The sequence below is a fragment of the Entelurus aequoreus genome, linkage group LG04 (assembly GCF_033978785.1).
Source record: "Entelurus aequoreus isolate RoL-2023_Sb linkage group LG04, RoL_Eaeq_v1.1, whole genome shotgun sequence".
Classification (NCBI taxonomy): domain Eukaryota; kingdom Metazoa; phylum Chordata; class Actinopteri; order Syngnathiformes; family Syngnathidae; genus Entelurus; species Entelurus aequoreus.
In genome coordinates this window covers 80,596,395-80,619,199 of record NC_084734.1, presented here as the reverse complement: position 1 = coordinate 80,619,199, position 22,805 = coordinate 80,596,395, and the positions used below count along the sequence as shown (strand labels likewise).

The 22,805-nt window shown below is 40.0% G+C and overlaps 1 protein-coding gene across 2 annotated transcripts in view; it reads left to right on the top strand.

Moving 5' to 3' along the window:
• Nucleotides 1–4,396: 4,396 nt before the first annotated feature.
• The window catches only part of LOC133649064 (FERM and PDZ domain-containing protein 4-like), a 250,130-nt gene continuing 231,721 nt past the window's right edge, over nucleotides 4,397–22,805 (top strand). For both annotated transcript variants that reach the window (XM_062045826.1, XM_062045827.1), the window contains exon 1: nucleotides 4,397–4,882. The gene's annotated coding sequence lies outside the window, so the exon portion shown is untranslated. The remainder of the gene's footprint in view (nucleotides 4,883–22,805) is intronic.

Below are 22,805 nucleotides of genomic sequence, written 5' to 3'. Positions count from 1 at the left end.
AGTTATTTTTGGGTTGGTGCACTAATTGTAAGTGTATCTTGTGTTTTTTATGTTGATTTAATTTAAAAAAAAAAAAAAAAAAAAAAAAGCGATACTGATAATAAAAAACCGATACCGATATTATCCGATATTACATTTTAACACATTTATCGGCCGATATTATCGGACATCTCTATAAAAAAGGTAAGCTTTGAAATTTTTTTTTTCTGTAACGGGTTTTTAATCTTCATTATTTCAAGTTATTATAGTATGTCTCTTGATACATATGTATTTTTTTTTTTTAATTAACTTTGACCGAAGGGTGGCGCATTTAAATTTCTTACACACACTTGTTATTACATATATTGGCCAGAGGGGGAGCACTTCAAATTTTTACACACACTTGTTATTTCATATGTTGGCCAGAAAGGGCGCACTTTTAAAACCGACACACAGTCAATTTGAAAAATCCCTCCTTTTTGGGACCAACCCTAATTTTGATATATTTCACCACCAGGGGTGCAAATGAGACATTCTCTATTAGATGCAACGGTTTTCCGTATCGGGACCATGATTTCAGTCCTAACTTGTTCACCGGTCCTCATATGGATGGTACGTTTCCTTGTTGATGTCTCAAGAAGGGTAGAAATACAAGAACACACCCACACACAAACCTAGGCGCTGCGAGAATTGGCGACTCATTAACCCTGGCACTGTCATGCATCCCTGATTAATTGATACAAATAGCACGGGAGGAGAATCATTCCCTTCCCTTTTTCCACAGCAGTGTTTTTCAACCTTTTTTGAGCCGAGGCACATTTTTTGCGTTGAAAAAATGCGGAAGCACACCACCAGCAGAAAACATTAACAAAACGAAACTCAGTTGACAGTAAAAAGTCGTTGTCGCAATTGTTGGATATGAATTTAAACCATTACCAAGCATGCATCACTATAGCTCTTGTCTCAAAGTAGGTGTACCGTCACCACCTGTCACATCACGCCGTGACTTATTTTGAGTTTTTTGGTAGTGCTCCCATGCATAGTGTTTTAGTTCTTGTCTTGCGCTCCTATTTTGGTGGCTTTTTCTCCTTTTGTTGGTATTTTCCTGTTGCAGTTTCATGTCTTCCTTTCAGCGATATTTCCCGCATCTACTTTGTTTTAGCAATCAAGAATATTTCAGTTGTTTTTATCCTTTTATGTGTGGACATTGTTGATTGTCGTGTCATGCTCGGATGTACATGGTGGACGCCGTCTTTGCGCCACAGTAAGTCTTTGCTGTCGTCCAGCATTCTGTTTTTGTTTACTTTGTAGCCAGTCCAGTTTCACTTTCGTTCTGCATAGCCTTCCCTAAGCTTCAATGCCTTTTCTTAGGGGCACTCACCTTTTCTTTATTTTTGGCTAAAGCATTAGACACCTTGTCTGACCTGCACGCTGCCTCCCGCTGTCGTCTGCATATTGTGATCACCACAAACCATGTTGCCGACGTCTACAAAGCAATTAGCTACCTGCTGCCACCTACTGATATGGAAGAGTATTACACGGTTACAAAGGTTATAGAGAGGTTAATATACTGTATGAGCAAACAGATAATTAGCTATCAAATCACAAACTCCTTTTCGAATTTCAATCAGGATTCAGAAAATGACATTCCAAAGATACATGCCTACTGTACCTAACTGACTACATCAGGCGAGAGATAGACATGGGCGAGTATTGTGGAAAGGTGGACCTCATCACCCCCAAATTCAAGACTCTCATGGGAAAGAATGTGTTCTACTATTTTGCCACCACACGGTGGAATGCACTACCAACAGACCTTAACATTTGAACTTCCCTACTAAATTTTAAAACCGCCATAAAATCATGGCTCAGCTCAACCTCTGCCTGATCCGAACCAAAATCGATCCCCAGCAACTCTTCGAAGCATCAAACAGGTTTATATGTGGTTATAATGTATATATATGTTCTCATTCTGTTTTGCACACTCTTGGAGTCAACATGTGCATCGTCATGTGTCAATCAATCAATCAATCAATGTTTATTCATATAGCCCTAAATCACAAATGTCTCAAAGGGCTGCACAAGCCACAACAACATCCTCGGTACAGAGCCCACATAAGGGCAAGGAAAAACTCACAACCCAGTGGGACGTCGATGTGAATGATTGTGAGAAACCTTGGAGAGGACCGCATATGTGGGTGACCCCCCGCCCCCTGTAGAGGAGACCGGATGCAATGGACGTCGAGTGGGTCTGACATAATATTGTGAAAGTCCAGTCCATAGTGGATCGAACATAATAGTGAAAGTCCAGTCCATAGTGGATCGAACATAATAGTGAGAGTCCAGTCCATAGTGAATCTAACACAATAGTGAGAGTCCAGTCCATAGTGGATCTAACATAATAGTGAGAGTCCAGTCCATAGTGAATCTAACATAATAGTGAGAGTCCAGTCCATAGTGGATCTAACATAATAGTGAGAGTCCAGTCCATAGTGGATCTAACATAATAGTGAGAGTCCAGTCCATAGTGGATCGAACATAATAGTGAGAGTCCAGTCCATAGTGAATCTAACACAATAGTGAGAGTCCAGTCCATAGTGAATCTAACACAATAGTGAGAGTCCAGTCCATAGTGAATCTAACACAATAGTGAGAGTCCAGTCCATAGTGGATCTAACATAATAGTGAGAGTCCAGTCCATAGTGGATCTAACATAATAGTGAGAGTCCAGTCCATAGTGGATCGAACATAATAGTGAGAGTCCAGTCCATAGTGAATCTAACACAATAGTGAGAGTCCAGTCCATAGTGAATCTAACACAATAGTGAGAGTCCAGTCCATAGTGAATCTAACATAATAGTGAGAGTCCAGTCCATAGTGGATCGAACATAATAGTGAGAGTCCAGTCCATAGTGGATCTAACATAATAGTGAGAGTCCAGTCCATAGTGGATCTAACATAATAGTGAGAGTCCAGTCCATAGTGGATCTAACATAATAGTGAGAGTCCAGTCCATAGTGGGTCCAGCAGGACACCATCCCGAGTGGAGACGGGTCAGCAGCGCAGAGATGTCCCCAAGCGATGCACAGGCGAGCGTTCCACCCCGGGTCCCGACTCTGGACAGCCAGCACTTCATCCATGGCCACCGGACCTGTGCCGCCCTCCTCCACGAGGGAGAGGGGGGCAAAGGAGAAAAGAAAAGAAACGGCAGATCAACTGGTCTAAAAAGGGGGTCTATTTAAAGGCTATAGTACTGTGGACTGGACTTTCACAATATTATGTCAGACCCACTCGACATCCATTGCTTTCGGTCTCCCCTAGAGGGGGGGGGGTTACCCACATATGCGGTCCTCTCCAAGGTTTCTCATAGGCATTCACACCGACGTCCCACTGGGGTGAGTTTTTCCTTGCCCGTATGTGGGCTCTGAACCGAGGATGTCGTTGTGGCTTGTGCAGCCCTTTGAGACACTCGTGATTTAGGGCTATATAAATAAACACTGATTGATTGATGGATTGATAGAGTATACAAATAAGTTTTAAGATGGGACTTAAATGTGTCATGTACATAGTGTACATAACCCCCCATTTTATGTATATATTGTTTTTCAAATCACCTGACCTGTATACTGTGTATATTGTATGTACATCATTTATCCAGGGGACGGCGTGGCGAAGTTGGTAGAGTGGCTGTGCCAGCAATCGGAGGGTTGCTGGTTACTGGGGTTCAATCCCCACCTTCTACCATCCTAGTCACGTCCGTTGTGTCCTTGGGCAAGACACTTCACCCTTGCTCCTGATGGCTGCTGGTTAGCGCCTTGCATGGCAGCTCCCTCCATCAGTGTGTGAATGTGTGTGTGAATGGGTGAATGTGGAAATACTGTCAAAGTGCTTTGAGTACCTTGAAGGTAGAAAAGTGCTATACAAGTATAACCCATTTATCATTATTTATCATTTTTTTAACGTAATTTTTTGGTATTACAGGTTATATATTTTTTATTATTGAATGTATCAAATGTGATGAATATTTAATGGACCACAACGGAAACAAGCCTTTTGGCTTTTTTTTTTTGCCATCCATTTGCCTTTTTAAAGCATTACGTGGATTCAATTCTTTAAGAAGTCAATAAACTTCTCAATCAATCAAAAAAAAAAACAACCTCTGCCGAGCTCTGGACACTCAACGGTAACACAACATTTTGCAGACTATAATTACTGGTTTGTAAAAAAATATTTTTAACCCAAATAGGCGGCACACTAGTGGTTGAAAAACACTGTCCTACAGTATATCTTCCATCCTCCCTCCCTTACTCCGAAACCCTTTCTCTCTTTCCGCTTTACCTCTGCACTCCTGCTCTTTCTCTCTCTCTCTCTCTCTCTTTCACTTTGCTTCAGCATCTCAGAGCCACCAGCTGCAAGCAAGCAGGCAGGCAAGCGGGCAGCATCATCACTGAGGGGTGAGACACGCTTTTCACACACAAGTGGACTGACTTGCAAACACCCGCACGGGGAGGATCGGTGTATACACCAGTAGGTACCAAGTCCGGCGGCTGCTTGCTGACCTGTCGCAAGGAGAGGTGCTCTGCTCGCAGCTCCATGTCCGTTCCCGTCCTCTTAGCGCCACCCATTTGCAACCCCTCCCGCCCACTTTGAGAGCTTGCCTGGCGCTGCGGATGCTGAGGGGCTCTCGCTGGAATGACCCTGAAGAGTAGGAGACACAAGGAGATGTGTTCAATAGGGCTGCCGGCTCGGAGCACCGCTTGATCCTTCAATCCTGGAAAGAAAAGGGGGGGGGGGGGCTGACCCGCTCAGCACATGCATGCCCATGTAGGAGGGCATGACTGTATAAAGCGACGGTCTTCATCAATCAGACCGGACCAAAAGACATCTACAGAGAAAGACGCAGGTAAGATATGCATCATATTGGTCCGTGTTGGGAGAGAAATCACACAAGTAAGCTTGTTTGCTTATTTGCTGAAAGTGTGTGTGTGTGTGTGTGTGTGTGTGTCCTGTTCGGCTGTGCTGCCATTGATTAGAAGACAGAGGGGTCTGTGGATGAGCAATATGGCAGCCTGATAATGGAAAATGTCTCCTGGAGGACATGGTCCAAAATCCATCATACGTTCTGAGGATAGTCAGTGGGGATGGATGATGTTACATGAGAGCGGTGGCGGAAGGGAAGAAAAGGGAGACTAAAGGTCTGTGGCATTTCGTGTAATTCATGTCTTTTGGGCTCCCGCTATAGTCCTTTTTGTTTTGTTTGGAATCCACGCATTCTAGCAGACAAAGTGAAGTCCGCATGTACACATGGCGAGTGATCGTCACACAGATGCGCGTTTGCTCAAATGAATAACTTTTCCCACTGCTGCCTCTGCAGGAATAACAAAGAAAAGGCCGGGAGGCTCTCCCTCCAAAATTCCCCTCTAATACACTTAGGCTCATTACATGTCTGCTTTTCATTTTCAGTAGACGTCAAAAAACAGAGAGGGCAGCAATCCCAAAGTGCATTTCAGAGATTGGCTCGGGGGGGTTAGATGTGCTTATTCAGTGGTGCCTGTGGCTGAGAGAGATGAGCTGTCCGCTACTGTTGCACGGAGCATACATCACCGCGTGCCGGGCCGTGGACCCGGGAGGAATCAGCAGAAGGAAAGCCATTACTTAGATGACCAGGCTTCTCTGATCCCATCATGTGGCGAGGCGCGTTACGGAGACGCCGGACACAAGCGGACGCAGGGAACGTGACAGGTAGAGATAGAACACTCTCTTTAATGCCGTGATTTATTCGACGTTCAGAATATGTTCCATGACAAGGTTTGTTTCAAAGGGGGAAAAAATGTGGCAGGGATCGTGAAAGCTGTAAAGTAGATCTCTAGAAGCCAGTCGAGCCGACGGTAGGCAGGCTGCAAAGTGACGTGGGCGGCGTCCTTAGGTCGATTTGATGTTCTTTTCCGCAGGCGTAGCAAAGTATTGAAAGCCACTACACGTGGGTCTGTGGGACTACATAAACATTTGTTTTAGCCATCCATGGATGGATGGATGGGCATTAGTTTTAGCCAGACATAAACAATCATGGACAAGTACTAAATCCAAGGTATACAATCGGCGGTCACGGTTTACCCCAGGGGTGTCCAAAGTGCGGCCTGGGGGGCCATTTGCGGCCCAAAGCTAAATGTTTACCGGCCCGCCACACATTCTGCAAAAATTGCAAAATTGATAGTATTGCAAAAATAAATAAAACATATTTAAAAAAGTGAAATGAGGTGAAACCTAACGAGAAAAAGTTGCAATGTTGACACAAAGCTGTTTTTTTTCTTCTTTTGTCTTTCTTTATTTTTCTTTTTTTTGCCATTGCTCAAAAAAAAAAAAAAAAAAAGGCAAAAAATCAATGTTATAATGAATTATTGACCTATTCAAAGCTCCAATTACTTCAAAAATGTCACTTTAAAATGTTTTATGTGGAAAAAATATTGCATATATTGTGTGGGTTGCCATATAAAAACATCAAAGATTTCTAAGACAAAAGAGCATAAAAACAAACAAAATAATAGTTCAAACGTAAAATCGACAGATATATCTGAAGTTGATCTCGTAACTTAAGTGTTGAAAGTTAAAAAAAAAAACGAATAAAAATGTATCACTTTATGAGTGGGGGACCTTTTGGATCCCAAACAAATTTAGTGGGATTTTATTAATATTTTCACTGATTTCTCAAAAATATTAAAGAATTAAAATCAACGGTGTCCTGCATTATTGATATTTTAGAGCTCTAATTACTAAATACTGCATATTTCCAGTTTTGCTATACACAACAAAGTTGTCTTTGACAGAATTGGCATAAAACCTTATTTTTTTTTTTTTTTTTTTACTTTTTATCAACCTGAAGTTGATATAAAGATTTACTGTAAGCGTTAAATGAAAAATAATAATAATAATTTGACTTATTTTTCATGTTTTAATGACTGAGACCCTTTATGGTCCCCGGGAGCCCTAAAGGTTAAAAAAAAAAAAATCTATATATTTTGTTATGGTTTGAAAGTGAAAAATATCAACATGGCCCCCGCATGCTTACATTTTTCCGTGTGCGGCCCTGAGTGGAAAAAGTTTGGACACCCCTGGTCTACCCAGTTTACTCATTGGCGAGCACATGGAAATTGGGAAACTAACTGTGGTCCAGCATGTGCCAAAACGCACAAACATGATGTCGTGGCGCAGGCTGTGTTAGAACTGATTAAAAGGTAAATGTCAAAAAGAAAAAAAAAAGTATTCGATTCCCTCCTGATTTAGTGTTTACCTTTCCATGAAGAAAACTTTTTATGCTGGGCCAACAAAATGTAAATAAAATATAGAAAAAACAACCCTAGCATCAGCTATTCTCACTCCCTCCAGGATTTCGCAATGTCGCGATTGCGCTAAATCAGGCACATTCAACCATTTACTGCAAATTATTCGCACACGTTGACCAATCAGGGTCATTTTTGCCAATGGAATTTCTCTCTGACCGGTACTAAAACATGCACATCAACTGTCCAATCAAAACTGTTAGTTTGTTGTGTAGACGAAGCAGGACCAACATGTAACTACAAAACCCAAAACCAGTGAAGTTGGCACGTTGTGTAATTCGTAAATTAAGACAGAATCCTTTTCAACTTATATTCAAGTGAATAGACGGCAAAGACAAGATATTTATTGTTCGAACTGAGAAACTTATTTTTTTCTTGCAAATGATCATTAACTTAGAATTTAATGGCAGCAACACACTGCAAAAAAGTTGGCACAGTGGCGTTTTTACCACTGTGTTACATGGCCTTTCCTTTTAAAAACACTCAGTAAACGTTTGGGAACTGAGGAGACACATTTTTGAAGCTTTTCAGGTGGAATTCTTTCCCATTCTTGCTTGATGTACAGCTTAAGTTGTTCAACAGTCCGGAGTCTCCGTTGTGGTATTTTAGGCTTTATATTACGCCACACATTTTCAACGGGAGACAGGTCTGGACTACAGGCAGGCCAGTCTAGTACCCGCACTCTTTTACTATGATTGGCATTGTCTTGCTGAAATAAGCAGGGGCGTCCATGATAAGATTGCTTGGATGGCAACATATGTTGCTCCAAAACCTGTATGTACCTTTCAGTATTAATGGTGCCTTCACAGATGTGTAAGTTACCCATGCCTTGGACACTAATATACCCCCATACCATCACAGATGCTGGCTTTTGAACTTTGCGCCTAGAATAATCCTGATGGTTCTTTTCCTCTTTGGTCCGGAGGACACGACGTCCACAGTTTCCAAAAACAATTTGAAATGTGGACTCGTCAGACCACAGAACACTTTTCCACTTTCCATCAGTCCATCTTAGATGAGCTCGGGCCCAGCGAAGCCAGCAGCGTTTCTGGGTGTTGTTGATAAATGGCTTTCGCTTTGCATAGTTGAGTTTTAACTTGCACATACAATTGAATATGGGTTGAAAAGGATTTCCCAACTTATATGGAAACAGGGTTTGTAGAACAAAACCATGTTAGGGTCAGTTCCATATTTAAGGTTGGATTGACCAAAAGAGACAAAAGTTCAATTGAATGTCTGCTTTTCATTTTGTTGTTTCGCTATTAGTGTCTTTAAATATTTAACTTCAATACATTAAAGTTGGATGTCCTACTAAAATGTACGACGCACCAGGATCCAACTGAGAGATCTTCATCACCAGAGTGAATTTAAACGTCTTAGCACAAATATGGCTGACTGAAATGTCATGAACTGATCTCGCCGTAATGCTCTAAAGCAGGGGTCACCAACGCGGTGCCCGCGGGCACCAGGTAGCCCGTAAGGACCAGATGAGTAGCCCGCTGGCCTGTTCTAAAAATAGCTCAAATAGCAGCACTTACCAGTGAGCTGCCTCTATTTTTTAAATTGTATTTATTTACTACTAAGCTGGTCTCGCTTTGCCCGACATTTTTAATTCTAAGAGAGACAAAACTCAAATAGAATTTGAAAATCCAAGAAAATATTTTAAAGACTTGGTCTTCATTTGTTTAAATAAATTCATTAATTTTTTTACTTTGCTTCTTACAACTTTCAGAAAGACAATTTTAGAGAAAAAATACAACCTTAAAAATGATTTTAGGATTTTTAAACACATATACCTTCTTTTACATTCCTGCCTCTTCTTTCCTGACAATTTAAATTAATGTTCAAGTAATTTTTAAATTTTTTATTGTAAAGAATAATAAATACGTTTTAATTTAATTCTTCATTTTAGCTTCTGTTTTTTCGACGAAGAATATTTGTGAAATATTTCTTCAAACTTATTATGATTAAAATTCAAAAAAATTATTCTGGCAAATCTAGAAAATCTGTAGAATCAAATTTAAATCTTATTTCAAAGTCTTTTGAATTGATTTTAAAATTTTTGTTCTGGAAAATCTAGAAGAAATAATTATTTGTCTTTGTTAGAAATATAGCTTGGTCCAATTTGTTATATATTCTAACAAAGTGCAGATTGGATTTTAACCTATTTAAAACATGTCATCAAATTCTAAAATTAATCTTAATCAGAAAAAATTACTAATGATGTTCCATAAATTCTTTTTTTAAGTCTTTCTCTTCTTTTTTTCGGTTGAATTTTGAATTTTAAAGAGTCGAAATTGAAGATAAACTATGTTTCAAAATTTAATTGTCTTTTTTTTTCATGTTTTTTCCTCTTTTAAACCATTCAATTAAGTGTAAATATAATTAATTATTAATAATAACATAGAGTTAAAGGTAAATTGAGCAAATTGGCTATTTCTGGCAATTTATTTAAGTGTGTATCAAACTGGTAGCCCTTCGCATTAATCAGTACCCAAGAAGTAGCTCTTGCTTTCAAAAAGGTTGGTGACCCCTGCTCTAAAGTCTAATACACAATAGAGACATTTAAAAACACGCTATGAAAAAACACTTTGGGCCTTCAACAACAATTAAACATTCACAACTGAGGGTACTCAAATGAGAGGCAACACACGTTATTTTGCTCTAACAAAACGTTACACACTAATTGATAAGCACAAGCCTCAGGGGTACATACAAAAGGTTTTCAATCCCAACAAAGGCCTTTATCTACAGTCTTGTTAGCTTTGATGTTTAAATCCAAATTTCAAAGCTCAGCAGGATCTCAGATATCTTTTGGGGACGATAAGGTACCCTGAACCAAAATGTGATTGTTTCATTTCAAGTCACCTGTTCTGGCTGATTTGATTGGATCATTCACCTTTTTACATTCAATATGGAAATACAATTTGTCAACCACCATCATAAAGTTTTAAATAGGGGGGCAAATACCTAATGTATACAGCAGTGTTGGCCAGCAAGGTCTTCTCTTCTGGCCTAACATAACCAGAAATCATTATCACAATTAAAGATACAATTATTTTTTTTATTTACTTTCCTTAAATATCTAAAAGTGTTCAAATTCTCTTCATGTCCTTCATGTCATCCATAACCGACTCAGTGGCCTAGTGGTTAGAGTGTCTGCCCTGAGATCGGTAGGTTGTGAGTTCAAACCCCGGCCGAGTCATACCAAAGACTATAAAAATGGGACCCATTACCTCCCTGCTTGGCACTCAGCATCAAAGGTTGGGGGTTAAATCACCAAAAACGATTCCCGGGCGCGGCCACTGCCGCTGCTCACTGTTCCCCTCACCTCCCAGGGGGTGATCAAGGGTGATGGGTCAAATGCAGAGAATAATTTTGCCACAAGTAGTGTGTGTGACAATCATTAGTACTTTAACTTTAACTGATGTCATATGATGCTCCTTCCAGTGCTGTTGTTTGTAGGTTATAGAGGCTTTGCAGCTGACGTCTTCAGCCACGCCCATTAGCTTGGCGGCCATCTTGCCGGTCACCAGTTCAGTGCCGGTCAACGACTCACACATGCTTTCTTGTTAGATCTGCTGCTATTTGAGCTTGGAAATGCCGGAAACCTGCTGTGCTGTTGGATGTAGCAATAGACGAGGCGATGAACCAAATCTTAGCTTCTATAGATTCCCGGCAAACATCAAAAAACGCGATAAATGGATCGCGGCGATTTGTCGTGAACGATGGAAACCTACGATTTACACAAGGATATGCAATGAACACTTCATATCAGGTATGTAAACAAACTATAACAGTAGGCTCTTCTGTGTGGGCTTTTTCCTTACCTTGGTCATGAGAAGAAATCGATTCCTGTTTGGAATCTGCCATATCAGCCCATCATGCACAAAACCTGTTGTAAAATACTTGTAGGCATCCAGACTCTTGTATGCCTTAAGGTCCTTTCCGGTGTACGGAGATGGTGAATCGACGAGGTAATTATAAATGTCTGGATATGAGAGATCAGGCAGGTCGGCTGTTGCAAAATGCTCAGGTGATTTTAGCATGCTTCTCGGTAAAAGGTACGGATCCGTTGTGCCAACGAGGTTCAACTTCTCTCGGTAACGTTTCTTGGACTCTTCATCCAAATGCACAACTTCATTGGATAGCAAATCAGCCATCATTCGGATGAAATCGGTGAAAATGTAGCGCAGAAATCAAACTGAATCTGTACGAACACGTAGGAACGAGCTGACCGGTTGACCGGCAAGATGGCGGCATAACACAAAGACTGCAAAGCCTCTATAGAGTTTTTATCAGAATCAGAATCAGAATAGTTTTATTGTCATTGTTTCAGAACGGGTTCACAAACTAGGAATTTTTCTTGGTGCAATCGTGCAACATAAAACACATATAACACATATTTGGTGATAAAAAGAGCTGTAACTGAGCTGTCAGATCTTGTTATAGACTTAGAAGGAATTCAAGGAATTCAAGGAGCTACTGTTAGGAGTTATTGTTCATGTGCCTGATGGCCGAGGGGAAAAAACTGTTCAGGTGGCGGGAGGTGTGGGTCTGGATGGAGCGTAGTCTCCTGCCTGAGGGGAGAGGGGAGAATCCAGTCATAATTCAGCTATCTTGTGTTGCCATGCTTTACCAAATCTGCCTGGGGCCTTCAGAATCAACAATGCGGGCGTCCGTGCACTGTAAGTGACACAAACATTTGACAGACATTTGCGATAGCCAATCGGATCACGAGTTGTTGTCATCAAGGCTTTCTAGATGGCCTAAGGCAGATATATATTGTGATGTTATGAGCTAGGGAACATAGGAACCCCATTAACCAGTGAAGGGCATGCGCAGTAGCCCCGTTTAGGTTGTTGAATGTAGACATGCCGGCAGATGGATGTTATCGATTATATCGATGGGCACGTTGTGGAGTAAACTTTAAGAACTCAGCCAAAAAGCCTCGTCTGCATCTTTTATGATTAGACCAGACAACACATATATTCGCAAGGCCATTTTCAAGAAGGATATTTCAAGAGAAACTACATCTTATGAGATGATGTCGGCCAACCCCGGAGGCTAGCTCAGCTGTCCCTGCGATGAAATGCGAGTTCAGATAGCTTATTTCTTTATTTTTTTCACGTTTAATATGTTTTTTTGTAATTTAAATTTTGACCGTACCACATAAGATATGTTTTAATTGCTGATGCAAGTTTATTGATTTTTAAATACGCCAGGAAATATTACGTTTTGTACAACGCCCAGGAGTGCGTAACTGTGTTTCTGTATAGTATTTCTCCAGCAATGGTCTTGTGGGGACATCAATTATGGTATTTTGAGAGGTAATCATTGAAGTCGGACATCACTGAAACGTACGGCCCGCCACTGGTATACAGTAGTGCTTTCAAACGACTCATTTTATTAAACGGCTTAGCGTGTTACGTGAGTGTGAATGCTTTGTCTGTCTGTCTGCGATGAGGTGACAAGTGATAGACTTAGACTTAGACTTCCTTTTTTATTGTCATTCAGATTTGAACTTTACAGTACAGATAAGAACGACATTTTGTTGCATTAGCTCATGGTAGTGCAGGATAAAAAAGCAATAAGGTGAATTTACCGGTATATTTGCCAAAAATGTTCTATTACTACCATGAGCCTCTGCAGCCGCAGCCAGCAGGGCGAGAAAATGGATGGATTATTAATCACATCTTGATTAATCACAGTTAATTACTTGCGTGCAAAATCTACATTAACTTTCACCAAAAAATGTTGACACAAATACAATTTTATTTTCAGAATGTTTTAATTGAAGTTAAGTTAAAGTACCAATGATTGTCACACACACACACTATGTGTGGTGAAATTTGTCCTCTGCATTTGACCCATCCCCTTGTTCACACCCTGGGAGGTGAGGGGAGCAGTGAGCAGCAGAGGTGGCCGCGCCCGGGAATCATTTTGGTGATTTAACCCCCAATTCCAACCCTTGATGCTGAGTGCCAAGCAGGGAGGTAATGGGTCCCATTTTTTGTAGCCTTCGGTATGACTCGGCCGGGGTTTGAACTCACGACCAATGTTCCCTCTAATTGTTCATGTGTGTGAGCAAACGCAAAAACTCCCTGAGCATTCAGTGGAGCCCATTTGAGCAACATCAGACGTGCACACTGTGGCTACACCAGCAGCACACCTGTCCCAAACCTGACTAAATAACAAGTTCAATCTCCATCCATCCATCCATTTTCTACCGCTTGTCCCTTTCGGGGTCGTGGGGGGTGCTGGAGCCTATCTCAGCTGCATTCGGGCGGAAGGCGGGGTACACCCTGGACAAGTCCCCGACTCATCGCAGGGCCAACACAGATCGACAGACAACATTCTCTTATTATTATAATCAAATGACAGCAGTCATTTCCATGAGGTTATTTTCTAATATAAGCGTTTAGGCCCACTTATAATGACAATAACAAAATATATTGTTTTTCATGAACTGTGTACTTGTATTGTTTGTCTGGGTGGAGGTCCTGCTTTGGAAATAATTTGTACCCCTTTCAGACATTGCATTTAGTTCCCATTAAAACATTCACATGTTGCACAATGAGATGTAAGCAGGGGATCATGTGTACATTCCTGCAACTTCCTTTTTGTAAAAAAAATATATATTTCTATTAGTATTTATTTAATATACTAACAGCATTTCATGATTAATATTTATAAATTAAGATTCCTAATAAATAACACTAGAATAACCACACATTTGATTGGTAAATCGTAGTGTAACGACCTGGAATGACACTTTATGTGTGGTGTTGGAGTTGTCCGACTTTTTGTGTGGCTGTAAACGCATCACTGGCTAAGTGCCATACGTGCATGTGTTGGCGCAAGTGAGAAAGAGCGAGCGGCTGCTGTTGATATAACAAAGTTGCTTTTGGTTTTGTTTGTACTGCAGAAAATGACCAGTTTTGCTAGATATCATTTTTTTTACTTATGTTTTGGTGATGTGTTTATGGCCGACAATAAAGAGTTTTGCTCAGTAAAGTGATGGATGGAATTCATGTCCTCAAAGCGTCTCGACAGACGTTACAATATTTGAACAATGATGACGAAAACTGTTTTCTCTGTCGTGTCCGTGTGTCGAAAATTGTTATGCACTTATTTTTTTATTTGATTTTGTGAGGTGGCATAGATTTGCCGTGCGCAGAGGACGCTTGAGCAGTGCGCAATTGCACAGGTGCGCACCTTAGAGGGAACGTTGCTCACGACCTACCGATCTCAGTGCGGACACTCTAACCACAAAGGCACTTAATTAGTCCGGAGCAAACACAACATCATTTCTATAAAACCAACATCGAATTTTTGTGTTGGATCCACAAAAAATAACGTGTATGTTTAGTGAGGATGTGGATCAAGATATTAAACCAGGGGCAATCGGTGTTTTCACTTTTGTGAGATGAATTGTATTAGACATCATATCCTCCCAAAGATATCATTTGGTCCTCTCAGATGTACTATTGTGTACACTTTAGGCTTACTAGGTGACTGGTGTTATTGTTTCTCGTCCATACCTGATGTGTGTACTGATACCAGGTCAACACAATAACTTGGGCTCATGATATCCTCTCCCCCCCTTGTCAGCAGTATGTCACAACAATTGCAAGTTTCTTATCCAGGAAAATCCATTTTGTCTGGCATTTGTGTGGATGGTAGTTGCATTGTTCCAACTGTCACTGGAGCTAACATGGTGGTCTGCCATGCCAGGCTCTCTACTGAAGAGTTGTCATCCAAGTGTTCATCTCATTTTGAAAATAACAGTCTATATGCCACTTTCTTACTGTCACTCATGCTTAATTGCCGTCAGCAGCAATACACCTCCCGTGCGCTTTCATTTCACAAAAGGGAACAAATCACCGAAACGACCGAAATGCTCTCAGACAAAAATGTGAAACCATAACTCATCATCAATTGCAAGCAGTAGAACGCTACCTCTGACCTCTGAGCACTATGTCCAATCTTTTGGGTGATATGATGGCGTGATGTTAAATAAATACCCCGGCGCTTCTAAAACTCATAACCTGTATGGTTTTTATGCAATGGTAATAGTGCCATTTTTGACAAGAATGAAGAACAAACTCACTCCAAAACCATCGAGCATTACATCATTGTCATGGTTGGAATGCACAGGAAAAACAGGTTCTTTCTAAGGTTGTGCGATATAGACGATATACAATTTAAATTAAATACATTTGGCTGACGATTGCGCTTTTGATACTATCGTTATATTGTGATAATGCATGTTGATGACACATTCTAGCTCAGGGGTCGGGAACCTTTTTGGCTGAAAGAGCCATTAAAGCCAAATATTTTAAAGGCCTACTGAAAGCCACTACTACCGACCACGCAGTCTGATAGTTTATATATCAATAATGAAATCTTAACATTGCAACACATGCCAATACGGCCAGGTTAACTTATAAAGTGACATTTAAAACTTCCCGGGAAATATCCGGCTGAAACGTCGCGGTATGATGACGTATGCGCGTGACGTAGTCAGTTAAACGGAAGTTATGGTACCCCGTAGAATCCTATACAAAAAGCTCTGTTTTCATTTCATAATTCCACAGTATTCCGGACATCTTTTGCAATTTGTTTAATGAACAATGAAGGCTGCAAAGAAGACAGTTGTAGGTGGGATCGGTGTATTAGCAGCGGACTACAGCAACACAACCAGGAGGACTTTGTTGGAGCGCTAGCCGCGCTAGCCGCGCTAGCCGCGCTAGCCGCGCTAGCCGCGCCAGCCGCCGACCTCACCTTGACTTCCTACGTCTCTGGGCCGCCAAACGCATCGGGTGAAGTCCTTCGTCCTTCTGCCGATCGCTGGAACGCAGGTGAGCACGGGTGTCGATGAGTAGATGAGGGCTGGCTGGCGTAGGTGGAGAGCTAATGTTTTTAGCATAGCTCTGTGAGGTCCCGTTGCTAAGTTGCTTAGTTAGCTTCAATGGCGTCGTTAGCACAGCATTGTTAACCTTCGCCAGCCTGGAAAGCATTAACCGTGTATTTACATGTCCACGGTTTAATAGTATTGTTGATTTTCTATCTATCCTTCCAGTCAGGGGTTTATTTTTTTGTTTCTATATGCAGTTAAAGCACGATGCTATCACGTTAGCTCGTAGCTAAAGCATTTCGCCGATGTATTGTCGTGGAGATAAAAGGCACTGAATGTCCATTTTGCGTTCTCGACTCTCATTTTCAAGAGGATATTAAGATTAAGATTAAGATTAAAGTACCAATGATTGTCACACACACACTAGATGTGGTGAAATTTGTCCTCTGCATTTGACCCATCCCCTTGGGGAGCAGTGGGCAGCAGCGGCGCCGCGCCCGGGAATCATTTTGGTGATTTAACCCCCAACTCCAACCCTTGATGCTGAGTGCCAAGCAGGGAGGGAAACGGGTCCCATTTTTATAGTCTTTGGTATGACTCGGCTGGGATTTGAACTCCAACCTACCGATATAGTATCCGAGGTGGTTTAAAATACAAATCCGTGATCCACAATAAAAAAAGGAGAGTGTGGAATCCAATGAGCCAGCTTGTACCTAAGTTACGGTCAGAGCGAAAAAAGATACGTCCATCACTGCCTCTCAAGTCGTTCACTGTAACGTTCCTCATCTACGAATCTTTCATCCTCACTCAAATTAATGGGGTAATCATCACTTTCTCGGTCCGAATCTCTCTCGCTTCATTGTAAACAACGGGGAATTGTGAGGAATACTAGCTCCTGTGACGTCACGCTACTTCCGGTACAGGCAAGGCTTTTTTTTATCAGCGAGCAAAAGTTGCGAACTTTATCGTCGATTTTCTCTACTAAATCCTTTCAGCAAAAATATGGCAATATCGCGAAATGATCAAGTATGACACATAGAATGGATCTGCTATTCCCGTTTAAATTAAAAAAAATAATTTCAGTAGGCCTTTAAAATCTATTTCCGTGAGAGCCATATAATATTTTTTAACACTGAATACAACTGTGGAGGGGGGCGTGGCCTGCGGGTCTGTCGCGGAATGGGTTCTGCAAGGACCGGCCTCGAAGACAGCGACAGGTGAGTAAATGGCCCAGGTGGGCCTTGTTATCTAATCACCTGTCGCCTTTATTAGCAGCAGCCGGAACGAGACACGAGGTTGGAGTTGGAGTAGGAGCCAGAGAGAGAGAGACACGGACTCTGAAAAGAAAGCAAAAGCCGAGCAACCTGTATGCAAATAAAATAGTGTTGTACCCAGAAATCCGGGCTCTCGTGGCAGTGTGTGGTGGTCCGAGGAACCCACTAGAGGGCAACCTCTACAACAACTAAATGCGTGCATTTTTAAATAAGACCAACATTTTCAGGGTATAGTAAGTCTCTTATTATTTTTAACAACATTGTTATTCTGAAGCTAACCAATAATAAATAAAATACTTCTTACCATTAATGCGACTTCTTGAACAGGTGCGGTAGAAAACGGATGGATGGATTAAAATGCATGAGAGTGTTTTATATTTTGAACGTTGTTTACCAGCGGAATTATTCATTACTTATCGTGTCAAACAATGTCAGCTAATATTTATGTGAGAGCCAGATGCAGTCATCAAAAGAGCCACATCTGGCTCGAGAGCCATAGGTTCCCTACACCTGGTCTAGCTGTTTGACAGCGACAAGCACATGAACGCGTCCTTAACACAATGTAATGTTTTAGCGAGCGCCACACCTTCCTCCACAGTGGAAATCCACTAATAAATCAATTATAGTCGCCTCCATGGCGCATACAAACTATGTTTCTTACAGATATCATTTCTGGAGGAGTAGCTAATTATGCTACACTACACTGCAAAAAGTCAGTGTTCAAAAACAAGAAGAAAAAAAATACAAAAATTAGGGGTATTTTATTTGAACTAAGCAAAATTACCTGCCAATAGAACAAGAAAATTCGGCTTGTCAAGACTTTCCAAAACAAGTAAATTTAGCTAACCTCAATGAACCCAAAAATACCTGAAAATAAGTATATTCTCACTAATAACAAGTGCACTTTTCTTGGTGGAAAAAAAGAGACCTTTTTGCTCAATATGTTGAAAAATATTCTTAATTTAAGTAAATGCTAGTGCCATTAGCTCGACATAATGATACGCGCTCGGCATCATGATTTTTTTTTTCATGCTTGAAGTAAGAAATTATTACTTTTATACTTGTGAGTGTGGATGACACAGCTTTGCATCAGTTGATATTCTAGTTTCAGGCATGTTTTACTCAATATAGGTCATAAAATCTCAGCATTTAGGACCAAAACACTTAAAACAAGTAAAACACTCTAACATGAAATCTGCTTAGTGAGAAGAATTATCTTATCAGACAGAAAATAAGCAAATATCACCCTTATTTTAGATATTTAATCTTACTTAGATTTCAGTTTTTGCAGTGTACACACTGTCACATTGTAGAAGGGTATGCTAACCGCTAAGCTAGAGCTCTTGAATGTAAACAAAGGTGGATGGATCAATACAAATCATCACAGTAACAATACCAAGTATTTAAATCAACTCAAATAATTTAAATCTGAGCCATTAGTAGGATTGTTTTAATTGTTGAATTGATATATGTCTATGGATGTTCTCATTCATCCAGGTCATTGTATTCAAAGGGGTTTTGACACCAGCTGCTAGACTAGATCTGTCCACGTCCGATCTAAGTCTAAGACCAGATCTAACCAATGTAAGTCTATGAGCATGAACTGATTAAGCCTACTTGAATGAGAGGCGGAACTTCTTCTAAGACAGTGGTTCTTAACCTTGTTGGAGGTACCGAACCCCACCAGTTTCATATGCGCATTCACCGAACCCTTCTTAAGTGAAAAATATTTTTTTTTTTTTTTTTCAAATTCAAGACAGTTATATGTTTTTGGTAACACTTTAGTATGGGGAACATATTGTAAGTAACAAAGACTAAATTTAGAGTTATTTGGACACTAGGGGAACATATTCTAAGTAACAAAGACTTAATTTAGAGTTATTTGGACACTAGGGGAACATATTCTAAGTAACAAAGACTTAATTTAGAGTTATTTGGACACTAGGGGAACATATTCTAAGTAACAAAGACTTAATTTAGAGTTATTTGGACACTAGGGGAACATATTCTAAGTAAAAAAGACTTAATTTAGAGTTATTTGGACACTAGGGGGACATATTCTAAGTAATAAAGACTTAATTTTGAGTTATTTGGTTAGGGTCAGGGTTAGAGGGTTAGGGTTATAATAACGCCATGCCGAATAAGGCATTAATAAGTACTTAATAATGACTAGTTAAGAGCCAATATGTTACTAATTTGCATGTTAACAAACAACTAATTAATGGTGAATATGTTCCCCATACTAAAGTGTTACCATGTTTTTTTTACTGGTGCACAAAATGAAACGTGCATGAACATCACCTTGTTCAAACAACAAAACCAACACAAGTGCATAAACTCACAACAAATTACACACCTGCAAATCAGTCAGCTGTTGTCGTATCCGTAATACGCCGATAGGGAGAAGTTTGTATTTACACGACGAGTTGGGTGTGTTTTGACCTCCGCCGAACCCCTGAGGCCGACTCACTGAACCCCTAGGGTTCGATCAAACCCAGGTTAAGAACCACTGGTCTAAGACAAACCAAACAGTCCAGTTGCGATCGATTGAATGCCCTGAGAAATTAATTGATATTGTCACACTGCCATCCGGTGTTTTTGTCTGATTATAATTGGGATCAGTAATTGAAACTTCGATAATCTTGAACATTTTACATATCAGTATCAACATTGGTATAGCTAACACTGCCACTAACTACTTGGTATTGTAGCGATACCCAAATTCCAAGTGCCACCCTAAACAAATGTAAAGTATCCAAACAACTGAAGAATACGTGCTCATTGCATTTGAACAAAAGTGAAGATCGAACCATGGTACAACAGAAATTAACCAGCTGCTGTATTGACAGTAAATTAGCAAGTACAATAAGTTAGTTTTGACAAAACATTACAACAGCAAATTACACAATATGTTACTGTGTTAGCTACATTTGGAGAATTTGTAACCTGTTTTAAAAAGGTTCTATTATGATTTACATACCAAATAATACACTGTAATATATATTGTTATCACAGGAGGCTGCAATATACAGTATATGGCTTTATAGATTGTTAATCACTAGGGATGTAACAGTATTGCAGCTAATGCGGTAATGCGGTTTCAAAGTCTTCACAATAATACCGTGATGTGTGATGGGGTATCAATCGAAAACTTGGCGAGTGTAGTTTTTGTAGCGTTGGCCGGGGCCGAAATAAACGACATGTACCAGAATCCAAGGTGGGGTCGTGGAATGCCGTAAACAGAAAGTGAATGTTCGTAGTAGTTGTGGATATTTCCTGAAAAAAACTCATCAAAATCTTCCCATAACTGTTCGAGTTATGTTGCTAATAAACACACAAACAAACAAACCTTGATGAAAACATAGCCTCTTTGGCAGAGGTAAGAAAGTCTGTTAACTGCAAAGCAAAGTGTGCCAACCTTTGTCTCCAGCGTTTCCAACCCGGCCCGGCCAGCTGGTCGAATCGCAGCGCACAGAGGGAAATCACCAAAAAAAAAAAATGTACACTGCGGGAAATACGAGTAAACTGAAAAGCTACTTAATTAATCCGAAATCAATCCATCCATTTTCTACTGCTTATCTCTCTCAAGGTTGCGGGGGGGCTGGAGCATATCCATACATATATCCTTGGACAAGTCGCCACCTCATACACCGTCAGCCAGAATTTTTTTTTTGAAGCCAGGTATTTACATTATTAAAAGTTAAATTGTTAACCAGCTTTTCTGAGGAACAAACTGATATAAAAAAAGGCCACCATAGAGGACACTGCTTCTCATAAAGTAAAAGTTGAAAGAAACTAAACTGAACATTATTGTTTAAAATGTTGCTACAGTAGATATTTACATTGTCACTTTATATACATCAACTGTAATTTTTTTTTTTTTAATATTTGCTTGAAACAGTATGTGTTTCTGCACAATGATGCGGTTTGTTTATTTTGTATACAATGTCAGCATGTTACATCACATTTTACACAATTTCATTTCACATGTCCAAAAAGGAGTAGGATATAGCTAAGTTGATTTAATCCTACCCCTTTCCACTTCATAGCAACTTCCTTGTACATTCCTTGTTCTCAATGTGTAACACAGTTCAAATCAATGCATTCTAAGTACCACAATTCACATATGAGATTAATAACCTATTTTCAATTATGAGCAAGATTTTTATCAAAATCGTTTTTCCTTGAACTTTAGTTTAAACAGCCTCTTAAACGGTATCATATTAGTATATCGTTTGACTTCTTTGCTTAATCCATTCCACAATTTAATTCTATATACAGATATACTAAAGGTTTTAAGTGTGTCTCATGCATACAAGTGTTTTAAAATTTGATTTTTCTCTATGGTTATAGAGAAGAATTGTGTATAATTTTAGCTGTTTACAAATGCACCAAATCATTGAATTTCAACATTTGGGATTTGATAAATAAAGTGTTTGTATGTTTCTATATCCAACTTTGTGTATTATTTTAACTGATCTTTTTTTGTAACATGTTTAGTGAACAGGTATACTTTTGTAATTATTTCCCCATGTTTCTACATAATAACTCGGATATGGTAACACTAGTAAATGATATTTTTGGTCTGGTACATATTTTGCTTTGTTCATTATTGAAGTAGTACTTGCCACCTTGTGTTGTATATTTTTTATATGAGATTTCCAGTTCATTTTATTACTCCAAAAAATTTGATTTATTTTACTCTTTCAATATATACTTCATCTATTTGTATTTGTGTTTGATTTTCTTGTGTGCGGTTTCGAAATAATATTTTTGTCAGGAACTGCTGGTGACCAACCCCAATATGCTGAGATGGCAGACGTAGCGCAGGAAAACATGACTTTAATGTCAAAAATGAAGGGGAAAAAAGGAGACAGGAACCAAGAGACAGGCTACAGGATACAGCAAACAATCATCAAGCACTGACTGGAGAGCGAGCAGGCATAAATAGTAGCCTGATTTGCAATTGCCACCAGGTGTGCCAGGCTGCCAATCAGGGACAGGTGAGGGAAACGAGCGCTCAGGGAGACATGCAGGAAACGGAACCAAAATAAGAGCGCTGACAGGGAATACACACAAACACAGAGGAAAACCCAAACATAACCAAACTGCCAGTGACAAGCCTGACACTTTTAGTTTTACTGAGATACAAAGATCTGTTTTCATTAAACAATCTTTTTCGTTTCCTAATTTCTTATGTTATTATTTGTATTCATTTCTGTGTGTCCTCTCCTGAACAAAACTCAGTCGTGTTGTCTGCAAATAATACTAACTTTAAGTTTACATTGAGATGAAATAATGTTTGGTCCCACTATTGATCCCTGGGGTACGCCACAAGATATATCTAGCTATGTT